At 43.2% G+C, this 18,075-nt stretch overlaps 1 protein-coding gene across 1 annotated transcript in view; it reads left to right on the top strand.

The window, feature by feature from the left end:
- LOC309552865 (uncharacterized protein) overlaps window positions 1-18,075 on the top strand; it is a gene marked incomplete at both ends in the record, with an annotated part of 89,370 nt that overhangs the window by 50,384 nt on the left and 20,911 nt on the right. The window lies entirely within an intron of this gene.

Genomic DNA, 18,075 nt, shown 5'->3' with positions numbered 1-18,075 from the left:
ACTGGCAGCAACCACTCATCGGTCTGCTGTTCAATGCCCCTCCAACTCCTACGCAGTGTGTGGTTTTTCACCCAAACAGGCAAGTTATAAAACTGCCTGCTGTCGTTTACCCCTGGCTGTGCTGAAAGTGGTGGTGAAGGTGTTACGCTGACCGGAAGAGGAGGCGGTAGAGGATGAGGAAGCAGAGTAGGAGGAGTTAGGAACAGGAGGCAAACTGAAGCGCCCTGCAATCCTCGGTGGTGAAAGGACATGCGCCAAACCGCTATCCGCCTCAGGCCCAGCCGCCACTGCATTTACCCAGTGTGCTGTTAGGGAGATATAACGTCCCTGACCATGCTTACTGGTCCACGTATCCGTAGTTAGGTGGACCTTGCCACAGATGGCGTTGCACAGTGCACACCTGATTTTGTCACCCACTTGGTTGTGCAGGGATGGGATGGCTTGCCTGGAAAAGTAGTGGCGGCTGAGCACGACGTACTGTGGGACAGCCACCGCCATAAGGCTTTTAAAACTCTGCGTCTCCACCAGACGGAATGACAGCATTTCAAAGGCCAGGAATTTGGAAATGCTGGCATTCAGGGCCAGGGATCACAGGTGGGTAGGGGGGTACTTCCTCTTCTGCTCCAGTGTTTGGGAGATAGAAAGCTGAACGCTTCCACGGGACATTGTGGAGATAGTTGTTGGTGACCCAGGTGGTGGTGTTGCTGGTGGATCCTCTGTTTGTGGGGTGGCAGGTGCCACTGTCACTACAGAGGTGGCTGAAGAGGCTGAGACCGCAGCAGCAGAAGAGGAAGCAGGAGGAGCCAGAGACCTTTCTTGGTTTTTGAGGTGTGCACTCCACAGCAGCTTGTGCTTTGCCTGGTCATGCAGGCTGTGCTCAGGTTGAGAAGGTTTATGCCTCACTTCAGGCTCTGATTGCACAGCATGCAAACCACTTGTGTCCTGTCATCATCACATTGCCTGAAGAACTGCCAAGCTAGGGAACTCTTGTGAGCTGACTTTGGAGTGCTCGGTCCCTTGCTGCATTGGGCAGTAGCAGGCATAGTGTCTAGGGCACGGCCGCTCCGCTTTTGCACCCTGCTCCCTCTTCTGCTGTGCTGGTTACATTGAGGTTGAATAAAGACAATAGTCCATCTAGTTCAACCTGTGTAGGTATGTGTGGCTGTAATCATCTCCCATACCCCTGAATGTTCTGATCCTTGAGATGTAAGTCTAAGAGTCTTTTGAAAGCCACCATACTACCCGCAGAAACCACCTCTTGTGGTAGAGAATTCCACAATCTTGTTGCCCTAACAGTAAAGAACCCCCCGCTTCTCCTCTAATCGCATTGTATGCCCTCGAGTCCTCATGCAATCCCTTCGAATGAACAGCTTTTTTTCTAAGCTGGGATCCCCATTAAGATATTTATAAAAGCTCTGTGCGATCACCGCCTCTTCCTCCAAACCACTCAGGTCACCTGCTTGACGTTAATTCCATGTGGGGTCAAGGACCTCATCGTCCTCCACATCATCTTCCACCCAGTCTTCACCCCTACCCTCCTTGTCGGTCTCCACAATTCGGAATTCCGCAGCAGTTGGCACCTGTGTTTCATCATCATCCGAAACGTGCTGCGAAGGTCCTCCTATGTACTCATCTGGAGACATAAGTGGTTGGGCATCAGTGCACTCAATCTCTTCCACTTCTGGGGCAGGGCTAGGTGGATGGCCCTGGGAAACCATGCTAACAGAGTCATCAAAAAGAAGAAGAGACTGCTGCATGACTTGGGGCTAAGACTGCTTGGCTGATGTGCAAGGGGGTGAGGTGAAAGATTGATGGACATCGGCTGCAGGTGCCAACTCTGACCTTTCAGCAGAAAACTGGGTGGGAGACAATGTGAAGGAACTGGAGGCACTGTCAGTAACCCAATCTACTATCGTCTATACTTGTTCTGGCCTCAACATTTGTAGAGAAACATTAGGCCCTGCCAAATTCTGCTGCAGGTTCTGTCGCCTACTCATAGCTGAGGAAAGTGTTTCACCTGTGCGTGTAGCTGGCACAGATCGACCACGTCCTCTCCTTGCAACAGGAGCTCCACCAGCAACACCACGACCCAGGCTACGTCCCGTATTTGACCTTCTCCTCATATTTATCGAATTTTGGATCTTCCCCGAAATGGGTTTTTATTGATAAGCGGAATACAACAGTATGCAATGGGTGTATCTCACTGTAACATATGCAGCCTAGGCCGCAATTAACTTTTTTTTCCCCTAAATGGGTTTTTATTGCAATGCGCAATGCAACAGTATGCAATGGTTGTATCTCACTGTAACATATGCAGACTAAGCCGCAATTAACTTTTTTTCCCCCTAAATGGGTTTTTATTGCAATGCGCAATGCAACAGTATGCAATGGTTGTATCTCACTGTAACATATGCAGACTAAGCCGCAATTAACTTTTTTTTCCCCTAAATGGGTTTTTATTGTAATGCAACAGTATGCAATGGGTGTATCTCACTGTAAGATATGCAGCCTAGGCCACAATTAACTTTTTTCCCCGAAATGGGTTTTTCATTGATAAGCGGAATACAACAGTATGCAATGGGTGTATCTCACTGTAACATATGCAGACTAGGCCGCAATTAACTTTTTTTTCCCCTAAATAGGTTTTTATTGCAATGCGCAATACAACAGTATGCAATGGGTGTATCTCACTGTAACATATGCAGACTAGGCCGCAATTAACTTTTTTTCCCCCTAAATGGGTTTTTATTGCAATGCAACAGTATGCAATGGGTGTATCTCACTGTAACATATGCAGCCTAGGCCACAATTAACTTTTTTTTCCCCTAAATGGGTTTTTATTGCAATGCGCAATGCAACAGTATGCAATGGGTGTATCTCACTGTAACATATGCAGCCTAGGCCACAATTAACTTTTTTTTCCCCTAAATGGGTTTTTATTGCAATGCGCAATACAACAATATGCAATGGGTGTATCTCACTGTAACATATGCAGCCTAGGCCGCAATTAACTTTTTTTCCCCCTAAATGGGTTTTTATTGCAAAATGGAATACAACAACAGTATGCAATGGGTGTATCTCACTGTAAGGTATGAATGAAAATCTGATAATTGGTGATTGTTGAATAGCAGATTTGAAATGCAGTGTCTGTCTAAACACTGTATGTCAAAGTTAAATATGAAGGAAAAACTTTTCTTTCTTTTTTTAATGCAGATTAATCAGACACATATGCACTGAGCTTGCATTAAATGTGAAGCACCGCACGCCGCCCACCTAACAGACTGATACAAGTTTTTTTTTCTCCTTTCTCCTTCTCACTGGGCTCAGGTCAGGGCATAAAGATTGTGCACTGCACCCCTACACAATACAATCAATGTAGATCGCTGTCTGATTAAAGAAGATTCTTCCTATGCTGTCCCTCAAAGCAATCTCCAGCCTGACCCTACAGTAATATCATATCTCTATCTCAGCAAAAGTATCAGGAACCTCTCCCTAGTATAGTTTGAGCAGAATGACATGCGGTGCTATGGGACTCCAGCTTATATAGACTCTGGGTCACATGCTGCACTGGCCAATCACAGCCATGCCATTAGTAGGCATAGCTGTGATGGCTTCTAGGGCACACTAGTTAAACGCTTGCTGATTGGCTGCCTTGCACCTGTTGAAACCGCTCCAATAAAACCGCGCCAAAACATCAAATAACGTTACCGAACAACGGACAGTACCCGAACATACAGTGCAATGTTTAGGTCCGTGTCCGGGTACCGAATACCCAAAAGTCCGGTACAACCCAAACAATACAGTCCGGGGTCGCTCAAACCTATTTATATTATATTATATTTATATTAATCTAGTTAAAGGGGAACAAAAACAAAAGGTAAAAACACTATGGTGGTCACTTGTCTATTTGCGGGCAGCACCCATAGCCACACACTATTGCTCTTAATTGTACTCTATGCTGACCTGAATTGTCTCACTGCACTGTTGTATTTAACATCTTTTCAGTGCTATAGAGTTCCTGACAGATAATAATCCATTGAGATCACACTGCTTGTGTAAAAGGTTCCTTAGCCTATGCTGCCTTTTCTGCAGCTTGCTTTTAATCAATGCGGTCACACTGCCTATGTTGGCAATCTTATTTTCTGCCTCTAAATTAACTTACTGCCAATTCTTTAAAGTTCCTGACATAATATATCATTGAGGTCACACTGCCTATATTGTAAATTACTTAGCCTATTCTAATTAATCTTTTACCTATACTGTGTTCTTAAATACCCAACAGGGTGAATATTTGGTATATGCTGCTGTGAACCACTCATCGTCTTCTACACCGAAAAAGATGGAGAGCCCACTGGACCCTGATACAGAGGTTATCTATGTAGATATGAAAAAGAACTGAAAAAAGAACTGGACTGGAGATTTGTGATGTTCCTAAACTACAGGGACTTTTAAAATTCTGCAAAAAAGGTTTTCTAGGGAGGAAATCCCCCTGCCTCTACTCCATTTTACCAATAAACACATACAGAGCATGCAGCATTGCTTGGAGCCCCATTTAGCTCTAACAGTCATATACATATGAAAGAATATAAAGTGAATCTGTATTTTCCCTATAGTAAAAAGCTTTAATTTAACTTGCTAGGAAAAACTCATGCAGAGCTATGCACACTCCCCACTCCGTCCCCATAACCAAATTGGGTGATTGGCCATTAAGTCACCAAGCAATCACGGAAGACATTCCACTTGGCCAAATTTACAGTCTCCACCATTGTGATATTTTGTGGTATTAAATGCAGAGACTGCCAAAACTCTGTTCATTTGATAATGAAATTTCAGTTCCACTATTAACAGACAGGACTGTAAGAGTTAGTTGCAAGTTTTGGCTTGAGAAAGAGGTTGAGTGGCCTCAAAACATGTTGTCAACCGCCCTTGTGTTGTTTCAGGAAGTTATGTCACTTCCAGTCTGCTGTGCACTTCACCAACCTCACCATCTATTTCCTCCTTCCTGATTCCACCAACATCTGGATTTTACCAACAAAATTGCTACCTAACTGGGAATTTAGGGACAGGACATGCCTGATGTGTATACTACTGAGCTGCAGACCAGGACTCTTTGATACGCATTGATTCTTCCATCTATCTCTCAATTGCCTACTGTATATGTGTTTACCATAACACTTTATCCTGGGCCAGAATCTGGCACACTACAGTGCTGAGATCTTCACCACCCATGCCTTACTTTGATTTTATACTAACCTACATTGACTATAAGTGACTTGCCAATTTGCTGTTTTTTTTTTTTTGTTTGTTTGTTTTTTAATAAATGTACCTTACATAGGTTTAAGGCCCCGTTCACACTGGGGCGACGCTACTTCCCGGGGCGACCTCACAGGTCGCGGCGCGCTGCTCGCACCACGACCTCGGAGCGGCCGGCATGGACTTCATAACATTGAAGTCAATGCAGGTCGCTCCGGGTCGCCCCAAAGAAGCTCCGGACCCTTTTTCTAAGTCGGAGCGACTTGTGTCGCTCCTATTAGAATGGGTCCACAGCTTCTCTGTGGAAGGCGACCTATGGTGACCTGTCAGGCGACCAGGTCCCCTGACAGGTCGCCCCAGTGTGAACGGGGGCTCAGAGGGAACACCATGAAAAAAAAAACACATTATCAGGTCCCAATGAAATCCACACCACACCCTTATTCAAGCATGCAGCCTGACTGGCCAGATAAGTGAGAAGAAGCAAGTGTGCCCCTCCCTTTTAATCCTTTTCAATTCATTTTTTTTAGTGTGCACCTCCCTTTCTCTCCCTTGCTGGACCATACCAGGCCACATGCCCTTAATATGGACGATAATGGGAACAAGGGCCTTTTGTCCCCACATCCCTGGCTCGCTGATTGTGGGGCTTGGGGGTGGGGGCATCTATCGGGATTTGTAAGCTCTCTTTAAAACAAAGGGGCCCCTATATATCCTGCCTCTTCCTACATTATTAAGTGGTTCAAAGTACCACCTTTTTGTGTGTATGATAAATACACAACGTACATAAATGTTTTGTTAAAAAAAAACAAAATGACACATAATGAAAAATTCAATGTCAGTTACGTCATCTGGTGCTAAAAGGTCCATCATCAAAAAGGAAGAATGAAACCCCTCTGAAAAAACCCAATGCTCAAGAATCCTGGACCCAATGAATGCTCACCAAAAATGGCAACTGCTGGGGTGGCTCCTCGAAGTAAACTATGATTGACCAAATACTGTATGTTTTTTACTACATGAAATAAGCCAGAGGCCAGGCCGGGAAGTCATTCCTCCAGTGGCATAGTGACGCTTCCACCAAATTAATTTACTTGTGGCCTCATTGCTAGCCAGAGGTTAAGATCAGGTGAACAAGTCAAAGCTGACTATTTAGCTTGTCCGTTCATCAAACCTCAGACAGCTTTAGTTCAGTTTGAAACCTTCATCGACCCAAACCCAAAGTCATCCCTATTCAAGACGGGTTTCCTGATAGTGACAACAGTTTACCATGCCTTTGTAATGTGTTGAAATGGCCATGGCCACATGTATTTTCTGATAAACTAGAAGTTGATAGTCTTCTAATTATATTTAAAGCAACCTCCTGTTTACTTGATCTGCACATGATAGGGTATTCATAGTTCATAATAAATAGTATTTAAAGATTATATTCATAATTTGTTTTTCACATGATTTGATAATTACAGAGAATATTTACATATTTTATTGCGTGAAGATTCTCAACTCCTTTAGTAAATCAACCTAGTAGTACTAGATACCCATATAATGGTGACAACTCAGGAAGATAAGACAGAAAGAGAGTGTTGTCACCCTATACCAGAAAAGTCTCAACAAGACCCAAAAGACCAGAAAAAAAAGACTTATGTCAATCAAGTACAATACCCCTAGAAGTTTTTCCCAGGGGAAGCCAAGTAAAATCGTCTTGGCAACTATGGTAATCAGAGACAAAAAAAGTCCTTTATATGTCCCATGAACAGCTGGATCAATTTGTTGGATCAAAATATCTCCATACTATTAATTTGTAATTGTAACTTTAAATATTAATATGTACAAGAAAATCATCCAGGGATAGTATAAATGTTATTTTTTGTTTGCTCCTTTAAACTCTTAGCAGAAATACATTTTAAGACTGTGAAGTTCTTAAGGATGAAACTTACTTCTGTAATTGCATAAAAATAAAAAAAAATGAGTTTAATAGAGAATAAATGATTACAGGAAAAAAAAAGTCATACAAAGTAATAGTAATGTAAAAAATATAGTAATGGTTATATGAAAACATTCACTGAGAACCGAGCAATCTAACACCATAAATGGCTCGGTTCTCACAGCTCCCCATACAGAAAGCTGGTGACTGTCAGTCACCACTCTCTGCTTTGCCCCCCCCCCCCCCACAGAGCTCTGGGCTGTGGAGGGGGTAGGAGGGGCTGGCTCAGGCTCTCATCAGCTCGCTAAAAGGCTGAGTCGGGTGGCGGTCCAGGCATGTGGGCGGATCCCAACTCCATTGTCTCGATCTTACAACTGCACTCCCGTGATGCACAGAAGAAGTACAGCCAAACAAGCTTTGGCTGTACTTCTCCATTAAGCACCTTTCCAGTCAGGATTATTAGTAAAGTGATAGTGTGTAGCAGTGATGGCGAACCTTGGCGCCCCAGATGTTTTGGAACTACATTTCCCACGATGCTCAACTACACTGGAGAGTGCATGAGCAACATGGGAAATGTAGTTCCAAAACATTTGGGGTGAAAAGGTTCGCAAACGCTGGTGTATGATATTATCATTGATCAGTGTATTAGTGTCACTGGTGATGTCAGTGGCAGTTAGTCAGTTCCCCCCAGCATCAATTAGTGTCAGATTTCCCACCGCAGTATCGCAGTCCCATTATAAGTCGCTGATCGCCGCTATTAGTAGTCTAACATTTTTTTTTTATTATTTTTTTATTCCAGTGTATATGCCATAGCTTATATATAGGATTTTTTTTTATTAAAAACATGTAGCAGAAGTACATTTTTTAAATTTTTTGTTGGATATGTTTTATAGCAGAAGATAAAATTATTACGTTTTTTAAATTTTTTTTTTTTGTTTATGAGGGAAAAAAAAAAACCACAGTGGTTAATAATTTTTTTTTTACCAAAAGAAAGCTCTATTTGTGTGAAAAAAATGTTTGGGTATAGCGTTGCTTGACCATGCAGTTGCCAATTAAAATTAGCACAGTGCCCAATAGCAAAAAATGGCCTGGTCATAAATAGGGATGATCGAACGGTTCGGGTCGACCATCGGTTCGACCCGAACATTTGCTGTTCGAAATTCGGCCGAATTCCGAACTTTTGCGGTAAACATTCCTAATTCAGCCACCAGAACCGCCCAAAAATGCAATGGGACAGGAACTGGGCTTTAAAAGCCAGTGATTGGCCCAGAAACATCAGTAAAAGCAGATTAAAGTGACTAGGGGGTTCAGAGGCCAATCAGGAGTGAATACGCCCCCCAGTATATAACATAGCCCCGCCAAATCTCTAGCACTGTATTACAGAGGCTGTGGAATAGAGTGGAAGCATTTATGCTGCTCCAGTGTCATTTTGCAATTATTAGTGTGAGGAAAGGGATATGCAGTGTAGTTAGGGTACTATATACCACTATAGTCAGATTCAATAATCTAGTTTCTTTAGGGAAAGTGTTAAGTGTCAGGGTGACCGTAGTGTAGGGTGAACTGACTCTGCTATGCCAGGGTGACAGAACTCTTCCATGTCAGGGTGACTGCCAGAAAAAAAAGATAATTTTTCTTAGAATTTCAGTAGCGCAGGGATGGGGCTCCGCTCCTTTCACACCTGGGCATTTTTGTTGCAGGCGTTTATTGGGCATTTTTTGGGCATCTTTGGAGGCAGGCATGACATCTGAACTTCAGTATAGGGGTATATATACACATATACACATACACACATATAGGTGTGAAAGGAGCGGAACCCCATCCCTGCGCTAATGAAATAATTTCAGTAGCGCAGGGATGGGGTTCCCCTCCTTTCACACCTATATGTGTGTATGTGTATATGTGTATATATATATGTGTGTGTGTATATATACCCCTATACAGAAGTTCAGATGTTAAGCCTGCCTCCAAAGACACCCAAAAAATGCCCAATAAACGCCTGCAACAAAAACGCCCAGGTGTGAAAGGAGCGGAACCCCATCCCTGCGCTACTGAAAATTTAAAGAAAAACGATCTTTTTTTTCTGGTTCTGGACCAGAACCAGAAAAAAAAGATAATTTTTCTTAGAATTTTTAGCAGTGGAAATCCTTGTAGTAGGCACCACTGCTACGATGATCTACACTACCTTTCAGGCCCTGTGCCGTGTGGCTGCCCTGCAGTTTACTGAACACAGGAGGCTGCTTTCTTGGCATGGGAGCCATTCAAAGAACACTGCATTTTCTCAGTGATTGTAAAGTATTATCTGATCAGAGAAGGTGGAGATCTTAATGCCACCATCTACTGCAATGGAACATGCATACTAGGGATCGACCGATTATCGGCAAGGCCGATATAGCGAGGACCGATATTGACTTTTGCCGATATATCTGTATCGGTCCCGGAACTGGCCGATATTGCCGATATTCCAAATATTGCTCATGTAAGGGTAAAATGATATCACAGAGCATAATTCCATTTACAAATGTTATTGAATATGCCACTCACATATGTACAAATTAAATACAAAGTACAGTATATAAGCAATTCCACATTAGCAGATCTGCTGGCAGATCGGTATCTCTCACCCACTTGCCGTTAGTGATACCCGGGTGATACTGCTCTGTCTCTCACCTGCTCCATCTCCCACTCACCTGATACCGATCCGTCTATCACCCACATGCCCACGTGACCTCCGAGATCGTATTCCAGACGGAGCGGTATCACCTGGGTGTCACTTACGGCAAGTGGGTGAGAGACGGATCAGTATCGGGTGGATGGGAGATGGAGCGGGTGAGAAACAGAGCAGTATTGAGTGGATGCCGAACGGAATGGTATCACCCAGGTATCACTTACGGCAAGTGGGTGAGAGATACCGATCTTCCAGCAGATCTGCTAATGTGGAATTGCTTATATCTTTAATTTGTACATATGTGAGTGGCATAATCAATAACATTTGTAAATGGAATTATGCTATGTGACATCATTTTACCCTTACATGAGCATCACCACCTAATAGTTGGAGGAGGAGAAGACTAGTCTTGGACCCTGACATAGGATGTACAAAATATCGGCCCATATCGGCCGATACCGATATGCAATGGCCAAAATATCGGTATCGGCAACTAAAAAACTATATCGGTCGATCCCTAATGCATACTAACATTTCTTCAGGTAGGACCAATATATAGTAACAAAACTGAAAAAAAAATTCCTAAACTTCAGCTTCAAATTTCTACAGACCAGTTAGTGAAATTAATATAAAATTGTTTTTAGAATATAATTCAAGCAGTGATTTCTGAGGAGAAATGGAGAGATGATTCTCACCTTGAAGCTGTTACATCCCAATGCTGCAGCTCTTGGGTACCAGGAGATCTTTGGACTGTGGGAGTTTACAGTTAATGTCTGATTGCTATAGAGCAGTGATGGCGAACCTTGGCACCCCAGATGTTTTGGAACTACTTTTCCCATGATGCCCAACTACACTGCAGAGTATATGAGCATCATGGGAAATGTCGTTCCAAAACATCTGGGGTGCCAAGGTTCACCATCACTGCTATAGAGTCTCCTTCTAAATTGATCTCAAGGGTAAAAGAGGGACTTGACATGTGCAATTCATTTCAGTTCGAATGTAAATGCGGACTCATTTTTGGTTATTCGGAGATTCAGGTATATATCCGAAACTCTGAAATAAAATAGTAACAAATTTCAAAGAAATTAATTTTATTACATTTTGTTTTCTAACGAATTCCAAATTTTTGGAACGAGAAATGATCAACTGATTTGAATTCTGTGTGAAGAATAGCTAGTTGTCAAGGAGTTTGCTGGGAAGCCAGCTGCAGCATCCTTAACAATCGATAACTTATCAACTGTCATAACCTATCAGATGTCAGGGGATTTGCCCCCTAAAAAACTGAAATGTAAACAAAATATTGCCGGCAATATAAAATTCTGAAAAAACAGCACCCCCCCCCATCCATACCAGACCTTTTGTCCCCTCCCTTTCCTGGTATGGATTGGGGAGGGGACCCCATGTTGGTTTTTTTACGGAAATTTCTATTGCCGTCATTCTTTTGTTTACATTTCAGCTGTCAGTGGGGAAGCTCGCTGACAGCTGATGAGTCATCAGTTGTTAGGACGCTGCGGCCGGCTTCCAGGCCCACTACTTAACAACCAGCTATTCTTCACACAGAATTAAAATCGGAAACCAATCAATGAAACACAATTAGTAAAATCGGAAACCAATCAATGAAACACAAATGAAACAGAACACATTTTTCCGTTCTGCACATAAGAGGGACTCCCCATTATCCCTCAATAAAAAGTAGGTCCTTCTCTGAAGGTAGTTTCACAGTTTCACTGCAATTTTTGTACAACAGAAGGACAAAGGTGGGATAACCAAAACTCTCAAGGAGTCTGTTTAACTACTAAAACAGTTGTTGGGTAAGTCTTGGCATCCAGGAGCATCCAACAGTTTCCTCTGGTGAGGAGAAGCTTCAAAATATGTTCTAGTGTTTCTCTGTTCCAAATGACTCTAGAACAGTGTTTCTCAACTCCGGTCCTCAGGGCACACTAACAGGCCAGGTCTGCAAGAAAACTGAAATACATCACAGGTTATATCATTTGCTGCTCAGTGATTGCAGTATTCTAGTCTGCATCTCCTCAAGGTAATACTTAAAATCTGGCCTGTTAGTGTGCCCAGAGGACTGGAGTTGAGAAACAAGGCTCTAGAAGAACTGTTAAGTCCATGTGGCTACCAGATACACAGCCCTTTAGGCCTTGATCTAGCCATGGGCCTTACCACAGGCACATAGCCTGTTCAGCAGGAGACCTCTCACCACAGAGCCTCCTCCTGAGGAAGTAGGATTAGGTCCAGCCCACTGATGAGAAGCATAGAAGGGTTGATCAGCTGACAGAACGAACAGGTTTCTCTTTATCCACCAATGACAAAAGATTCTGCGGCCTTCTCAACAGAGTGAGCATTATGGCTCTTAGGGAATAGTGATGACATGATATATATATAACTTTGTGGCATACACTGCACTATCTGATTTCAACAATAATCTCTCTCCCTGCCAGCAATGTATTATTAACTATAGAATTCCACTTATAAGTCACCCGCTGGCCAAGGGATGTAAACCCACAACCTTACAATTGCAAACCTGGTATTCTACCAGCTACGCCACCGTCAAGCACACTTAGGCTGAAGACACTCTCCCTGCCTAACTAACTAAGCAAGCTTAATGGTGGCATAGGTGGTAGAATACCAGGCTTGCAATTGAGACAGCCGTGGTTTCGAATCCCCTGGTCAGCAGGTGACTTATTGGAATCAGAGGTCAGAGTCCATGATAATGCGGGAACTCAAATGTCCCACAAAGAAACCCATTTGTTTGTCATTCGACAAATGAGCGAACAGCTAATGTTCGAGTTGAACTCAAAGCTCATCCCTATTAGGGAACACATGTTTACATTTTTATGGTTAGACGTGTCTAGTTAGTACTCCACCATCTGTTTCTTCCTAAGTGCTATCTTAAGAGTCACTAACGTTCTAAAACGAATTGTGGAAATTCAAGGTCTTTACCTTATAATGTGTAAATTCGTCAGCCGAACACGGCGAACAGTACATATGATGCTCCCTGAGTCTGTGAATGCTGAAACCACATTACTTCAGGGGCCTCACTGCAAGGGGGTGATTTTTTTCATTTTCATGGAGTTGGACTTTAAAACAAAAAGCTAATGTTTCAGAATACTGCTTGGGAACAATTCACATTTCAATATGTTCCTTATAATATAGCAATTCCTGACACTATGAGTTCAGCTCTACTTTAAAACCTGGTGTCCATTTACTCTGCATTCCATGTAAGAGGGTTCTCATACTTTTTCAAACAAGCTCTAATTTTTACATCTTTCTCTTACAAAAAAAACTCTGATAGACCTTTTATTTGGGGAACTGTAGTATGAGAATGTTGGCTTTAGTTGTCAAAGTTATGTTAAGCTAAACATGAAGAAATTTTATGAAAATTATTTGAAAATTATTTGAGCCACTTGTAAATAAATAATAAATAAAGAATTCTGATTCCTCCTCTATTGAACTATGTTGTGATTGTACTGTCTGCCCTCATATTGTAAACTGCTGCGCAAACTGTTGGAGCTATATATATTCTGTATAATAATAATTATAATAACTGTAATAAGTAGCTTGTTTTATCTGATGTTTGTGTATTGGTATGTTTTATTTACATTTTATCTTTTTTTGCCAATGATTAACAAGGTGTACTATGCACCACATACATATTCACCTTGAGTGGATATGTGTTTTGAGCCCCCATATTTGCCCCGCAGATCTCCACATTTTTTTTAGGAGAACAAGATGTGTTGCTGAGGCTTACACCGTTTATTTGTTTGTTTTGACATTTAAAATGCACAAAACCTCTATCCAGGCATGTATCATTTAGCAAAAAAGAAAACCGGGGAATAATATGTAGCACCCTTCTAGGTAGGTGCTAGGGAAAAGCATATATGTGGCCCTGTCTGCTTATCAGGGAGGGGCCTGTTTATTTAGTTAGGCTGTTGCATGTTCCAGGAGTGATCTGTTGAGTCTGGGGAGTCTCTCTACTGTATCCAGTGAGGGCTATTGTTGGACAGTGGAGGAAACCTGGCCAATAGCACACCAGGGCCTTTAGCTGTCTCAGTGGGTGGAGTTTGCCGCAATGCACCCTGGAATGAGATATAAGTCTGAGGGGAGCATGTGACAGGGCCTCTTTGGCGGGAAGCAGAGTCCCAGGAGGAGGGTGACGGCTGTCTCTCCTCCTGTCAGAGCAAGTGAGGGTGTCCTGGGCAGTCGGCCTAGAGGACCGGAGGTTGAGCTGGGCTGCAGGAAGGAACCAGAGTGCTGTGCACCGAGTAGAGCTGCTGGGCAGAAGTTTCCAGGAAAAACAGTGTTGTGAGTACTCAAAACTGTCCAGGGGTCTGCCAGAGAGAGGGGACCACTCTAGAAGGTCAAAGGGATCCAAGAGCCAGCTAACCAGTAGTTGTGATTGAGAAAGGGGGTGCCAGTGTTTAAGCCCTGAAGACTAGTGAGAGAAAGGGGGCGCCGGAGCGGGCCCAGAAGTGTTCAGCAGTGCAGCAGTGTATTCAAATAGCTACCTCAGCTGGAATGCTTAGGTGGAGTTTAAAAGAGGACTTCTTTAGTGAAAAAGCAGTCAAAAGTCAAGTCAGCGTTAACAGGCATCCGGCCAGTGTTAACCAGCATTAAGTCAGCGTTAACAGTATTGTTCAAGTTTAATGAGCCTAGTTTAGTTCAAGGAGTATCCCACTCATCCCTTTTCCTATCCAAGTTACCAAATAAATACAAAACCCAAAGATACTGGACTGGTCATTGTCTCAGTGATCACACTTGGAGAAACATGCGTAAATGTGCTGTTGTTGCTAGCGGTCACCCAGGGGGACCCACATCCAGCAAAACGGCTGGGAACTGTGCTACAAATATAATACTTTGTTCTTTATGGGGGTACCCCATTCTCCAATAATGAACATTGTTGTAAAAAATCCTTTCCAATGAAGCTGATAGGACTTTAACGATGCCACCATGATTTATCTTATATATAATTATACAGTCAGGTCCATAAATATTGGGACATCAACACAATTCTAATCTTTTTGGTTCTATACACCACCACAATGGATTTGAAATGAAGCAAACAAGATATGCTTTAACTGCAGACTTTCAGCTTTAATTTGAGGGTATTTACATCCAAATCAGGTGAACGGTGTAGGAATTACAACAGTTTGTATATGTGCCTCCCACTTTTTAAGGGACCAAAAGTAATGAGACAATTGGCTGCTCAGCTGTTCCATGGCCAGGTCTGTGTTATTCCCTCATTATCCCATTTACAAGGAGCAGATAAAAGGTCCAGAGTTAATTTCAAGTGTGCTATTTGCATTTGGAATCTGTTGCTGTCAACTCTCAATATGAGATCCGAAGAGCTGTCACTATCAGTGAAGCAAGCCATCATTAGGCTGAAAAAACAAAACAAACCCATCAGAGAGATTGCAAAAACATTAGGTGTGGCCAAATCAACTGTTTGGAACATCCTTAAAAAGAAAGAACGCAGCGCTGAGCTCAGCAACACCAAAAGACCCGGAAGACCACGGAAAACAACTGCGGTGGATGACCGAAAAATTATTTCCCTGGTGAAGAAAACACCCTTCACAACAGTTGGCCAGATCAAGAACACTCTCCAGGAGGTAGGTGTATGTGTGTCAAAGTCAACAATCAAGAGAAGACTTCACCAGAGTGAATACAGAGGGTTCACCACAAGATGTAAACCATTGGTGAGCCTCAAAAACAGGAAGGCCAGATTAGAGTTTGCCAAACAACATCTAAAAAAGCCTTCACAGTTCTGGAACAACATCCTATGGACAGATGAGACCAAGATCAACTTGTACCAGAGTGATGGGAAGAGAAGAGTATGGAGAAGGAAAGGAACTGCTCATGATCCAAAGCATACCACCTCATCAGTGAAGCATGGTGGTGGTAGTGTCATGGCGTGAGCATGTATGGCTGCCAATGGAACTGGTTCTCTTGTATTTATTGATGATGTGACTGCTGACAAAAGCAGCAGGATGAATTCTGAAGTGTTTCAGGCAATATTATCTGCTCATATTCAGCCAAATGCTTCAGAACTCATTGGACGGCGCTTCACAGTGCAGATGGACAATGACCCGAAGCATACTGCGAAAGCAACCAAAGAGTTTTTTAAGGGAAAGAAGTGGAATGTTATGCAATGGCCAAATCAATCACCTGACCTGAATCCGATTGAGCATGCATTTCACTTGCTGAAGACAAAACTGAAGGGAAAATGCCCCAAGAACAAGCAGCAACTGAAGACAGTTGCAGTAGAGGCCTGGCAGTGCATCACCAGGGATGAAACCCGGCGTCTGGTGATGTCTATGTGTTCCAGACTTCAGGCTGTAATTGACTGCAAAGGATTTGCAACCAAGTATTAAAAAGAGAAAGTTTGATTTATGATTGTTAATGTGTCCCATTACTTTTGGTCCCTTAAAAAGTGGGAGGCACATATACAAACTGTTGTAATTCCTACACCGTTCACCTGATTTGGATGTAAATACCATCAAATTAAAAAAGCTGAAAGTCTGCAGTTAAAGCTCATCTTGTTTCTTTCATTTCAAATGCATTGTGGTGGTGTATAGAGCCAAAAAGATTAGAATTGTGTTGATGTTCCAATATTTATGGACCTGACTGTATATAAAATATCAAAAGTTCTTTATTTTAACCTATTAAAACTATACATTAAAAAAAGTTTGTTGCACATATTGATGACTTTACAATTCACATCATCAGATGTCATGCAGTCTGGATGGCCAGAAAGAAAGGTGGGCAGCAAGTATGAACCACATCAGGTCAAATGCCTTCAATACTGGGAGGATACTTCGCAAAGAGGGCAGCAACCCTTCCGTTCCCCCTCTGTTTTTTTGTTTCTCCTTTTTTCTCATTCTATCTTCTTTCTTTTCTTAAGCTCTTTCCCTTCCTAATCCTTTTTCCCCTACCAATTTTTGTTGAGGGTGTCCAGTGCTGTATCCTGGCCTAGGCCAACAAGGCCCAGGCCTAGGGCGGCACTTTGCGGGGGGGGCAGCAAAAAAAATATTTCATTATTTGTAAAATGACTATGGACTTCCTATTTATTATACAAATAAGTGAAATAATCCTATAATTACAACCAGTGGCAGCAAACACAAGTCCAAATATCTTAAAAGAGTAATCTTGCTAATCCCATGACATAAGGCTGTACTAATGGGCACTGATAAGGCTGCACTGGCGGCCACTGATGGGGCTGCACTGGTGACCACTGATGAGGCCACTCTGATATGCTGAACTGATGGGCAGTAAAGAGGCGGCACTTATAAGGGTGCACTGATGAGGCTGAACTTATGGGAACTGATGAAGCTATGCTGATGGGCACTGATAGACTGTGGTTATGGTCTGTGGTTTACAGATGACAGGGTGGGTCATAAACAAGAAGGGGTGTGGCCTTTACAGAAAGGAGTGGGTCATATTTAAATTAGGGGGTGCACAAATTTAGTCAGGCCTAGGGCAGCACAAAACCTAAATACACCACTGGGGGTGTCTTCTACTACTTTGGAAGTGGTGTAATCATTTTCCTTCTGTTAACTACTTCTGCTAACCTTATCTCGTTTCTATAACATACCCCTTTTTATTTTCTTTAACCACTTGCCGACCACCCTCCACATATATATTGCGGCAGGCTGGCTTGGCTGCGTGTATCACTGTACTGATAGGCGGCATTGATGGGCACTGATAGGTGGCACTGATGGGCACTTATAGGCAGCACTGATGGGCACTGATAAGCGGCACTGGTGGGCAATAATGGGCACTGGTGGGGGGCACTGATAGATGGCAATGATGGGCACTGGTGGGCAGCACTGATGGGGAGGACACTGACGGGCAGCACTGATGGGGAGGGCACTGGTGGGCTCCCTGAGCCCTGAGTACCATCCCTGGTGGCCATGGTGGGCATCCCTGGGGTCATGGGTGGGCATCCCTGGTGGTTCTAGTGGCACCCCCCCTAATGGTCTGCAGTGGTAATCAATGCTCTGATTACCAGTGCAGACCCCCCCTGTCAGGAGAGCCACAGATCAGCTCTCCTCTACTCGTGCCTGTCAGGCACGAACTAAGGAAAGCCGATCAACGGCTCTTCCTGTGTACTATGTGACCAGCTGTGATTGGACACGTCCAAGATCGGAGATGAGGTGTGTCAGAGTGACAAGCCGCAGCACCAATCGCCGCTCTGTGCCAGGATAATGCAACCACTTTCCCGCTGTCAATCGCCTAT

Source organism: Pelophylax lessonae (genome assembly GCF_965119305.1).
Source record: "Pelophylax lessonae genome assembly, chromosome: 4".
In the NCBI taxonomy this organism is placed as follows: Eukaryota; Metazoa; Chordata; class Amphibia; order Anura; family Ranidae; genus Pelophylax; species Pelophylax lessonae.
This window is presented reverse-complemented; position numbering and strand designations above follow the sequence as displayed.